Consider the following 3,525-nt stretch of genomic DNA (forward strand, 5'->3'; position numbering starts at 1 on the left):
GATGGATGGATTGATGGTGGGTGGATAGATGGATGGATGGATTGATGGTGGATGGATAGATAGATGGATAGATGGATGGATGGATGGATGGTGGATAGATGGATAGATCGATGGATGGATTGATGGTGGATGGATGGATGGTGGATAGATGGATGATAGCTGGATGGATTGATAGATGAATGGATGGATTGATAGCTAGATGGATGGATGGATTGATAGATGGATGGATGGATTGATAGCTGGATGAATGGATGGATGGATGGATGGATTCATAGATGGATGGATTGATGGTGGATAGATAGATGAATGGATTGATAGATGAATGGATGGATTGATAGCTGGATGGATGGATGGATTGATAGATGAATGGATGGATTGATAGCTGGATGGATGGATGGATTGATAGATGAATGGATGGATTGATAGCTGGATGGATGGATGGATGGATGGATTGATAGATGAATGAATGGATTGATAGCTGGATGGATGGATGGATGGATGGATTGATAGATGAATGGATGGATTGATAGCTGGATGGATGGATGGATTGATAGATGGATGGATTGATAGATAGCTGGATGGATGGATGGATTGATAGCTGGATGGATGGATGGATTGATAGATGGATGGATTGATGGTGGATAGATGGATGGATGGATGGATGGATGGATTGATAGCTGGATGGATGGATGGATGGATTGATAGAGAGATAGCTGGATGGATTGATGGAGAATAGATGGATGGATGCTTGGGTGGATGGAAGGATGATAGATCACGTTGTGTCTGGACCTCCTCCCTATGACCCTTGACCCTCGCACCACATGGATCTCCATCTGCTCAGTGACACTGAGTCTCCTGCTGACATGGCAGTAATTGTAGGCGGCCGTAGCCCGGGGCCGGAGTGAGGGGTCAGAGCTGCCGTCAGGGAGGGATGATTGTCTCCCACCACTGCACTGGTTGGAGTGGGCAATGCAGCCTGCCGCTGCCCAGGAGTCCATGCCAGCTCCACTCCCTTGTCGCAGCCCAGTGTCCCTCAGCGTTTTGGTCACCCTGCGCTTCCTGCACTTGCTCTTTGCTTGGCCTGTGCATTTTCTTTGTGGTGGCCGGAGGAGGGGGGTGAATACATTTAGGAAGCCGTATAGCGGCTTGGGAAGGTCAGCCCTGCGCCAGCCCGTGCATTTGTGCTGATTGCTCTAGGAGCGGGTTATTCGTTGCAGCTTCTTGGAATCATTCCTTGCTTGGCTACAGATTTCTGTCACTTCTAGGTCCGCAGGAAGAAGGCTTCCAACTCTATTACTGCATAAACAAGTCGTTAATGGGTGGTCCGGTCGTAACCGTCCTCCCATCAAAGATATTGAAATGGTCAAAGGGGCCGAGTGTTATACATGGGGGGGTGAGGGTCCGGATGTTATACACCGGGGGTGAGGCGCCGGAAGTTATACATCGGGGGCGAGGGGCCGGATGTTATACACCGGAGGCGAGGGGCTGGATGTTATACACCAGGGGCGAGGCGCCGGATGTTATACACCAGGGGCGAGGGGCCGGATGTTATACACCGGAGGCGAGGGGCTGGATGTTATACACCGGAGGCGAGGGTCCGGATGTTATACACCGGAGGCGAGGGGCTGGATGTTATACACCGGGGGTGAGGCGCCGGATGTTATACATCGGGGGCGAGGGGCCGGATGTTATACACCGGAGGCGAGGGGCTGGATGTTATACACCAGGGGCGAGGCGCCGGATGTTATACACCAGGGGCGAGGGACTGAATGTTATACACCGAGGACGAGGGGCTGGATGTGTGATGCCCCGGACTATCCAGGTCGTCCCAGGTAGACACAACAACACTACACACCCCCCTTTCCCAGTTAGGTAACAGCAGTCAACCTAAAAGCCTTGTCACCACCCTCCAGGTTTGATGTCCACACCAGGGGGAATGGAGCCAGGCGGTTGGCTCCACCCACCGAGGAGTTCACAGGCCTAGAGGCGGGAACCTAGTAGTCAAGTTCAAGGGAGTAGAGTGGTGTTGACCATGAAGGAGGGAGGTTGTGTCCAAAAGCAGACCTGTGCTCAGGCCTGCCAAAGACTACTCCAGTGGCTGGGTTGGAGCCCAGTCACTTTTGGCAAGGAGGCAGACAGTAGTGGCCTCCTGCAGGAGACCTGGAATACGACCGGTGGAACCGTAAGGGACCGGGACAGGGTAGTGGCCCGCCGGAACCGAACCGGGGAGCCAACTGGATACCGGAGCACCAGGCAGGGTACTCAGACCCCGAACTAGGCTAGAAGCCACCGCCATAGTCAAATTAACTGATTGCGGTCTGGACCTCAGGGGTTCATTCCCCCCTAAGTCCCAATTGAAGGCAACAGCCCAACCATTCCGGATAAGTGCCACCGCCAAGGGCCAGAGATCCAAAGGGCGAGCGTCTGGGGGCAAATGGGCTCCTACGACAGATACACGCCAGGGAGCGGACTACCGGTGCTTAGGCACGGGAGTCAAGATTCACATACAAAGGTGCAGGAGAAAGGCGGACATTACCAACCTAACCTGGGAAAAGCTGCAGCCGGCTGTGGGCCCCGTTCATCACTCTGTTTGGTTTACCAGTGACTCCAGTGTCTTGTGTCAGAGTGAGTACACCAGTACCATCCGGCACCGCGTTACGCTGCACCGCAACCTTACACCCTGCACCTGGGCCTCGGCCCACCGGACCCCGGGACCAACATCCCCTACCCACGGAGGGGTCAACATCTAGCTGCGTTACTACATCGCTCCCGGGGGACCCCCCCCCACACCTTCCCCGCAGCGGTGGTGTCCCCAATCACCACAACCCGTGGGTGGCGTCACGAACTATCACCTGAAATCCAAACACCCCACATCCCCGCATGTAGCGCCAACTCCCTTGCAGAGCGACGTGACCCCTGGGTCCGTGAGAGGCTCGAGCCACCACCCACAGTGCAAGCACGGATCCGAGCGGCTCGGCGGTCGCAGCCGAGCCCGCGGGGCGGTACAGATGTTATACACCGGGGGCGAAGGGCCGGATGTTATACACCGAGGGGCGAAGGACTGGATGTGATACAACAGGGGCGAGGGGCCAGATATTATACACCGTGGGGCGAGGGACTGGATGTTATACAGCAGGGGTGAGGGGCCAGATGTTATACACCAGGGGTGAGGGGCCGGATGTTATTGTAGCGCCCCTGAGCCACTCAGGGCACTACTAGGTACTGCATCCCTACAAGAATGCAGAGCCTACCCTCTGGGACCTGGAACACCAGTGCCAGTAACACCAGCACACACCAAAAATCCTAGTTCCCTCACCAGACCAGGGGTATTCGCTAGTCAGACGCTGGGGCATGGCCACCTAGAGGGCGGAGCCAGACCAGGGGACTAGACAGCCTGGTGGGAGTTGACATTGGGCAGTCTGTAAGAATATAGTGAAGGGAGCAGACGCGCCTCAAGCTGGGTCTGTGTAACGGTGACCCGGGGGCACAGGAGTAGGTTTCCAAAATAGGAGCAAACAAGTATCT

This window comes from Anomaloglossus baeobatrachus, chromosome 12 (assembly GCF_048569485.1).
Source record: "Anomaloglossus baeobatrachus isolate aAnoBae1 chromosome 12, aAnoBae1.hap1, whole genome shotgun sequence".
Lineage (NCBI taxonomy): Eukaryota > Metazoa > Chordata > Amphibia > Anura > Aromobatidae > Anomaloglossus > Anomaloglossus baeobatrachus.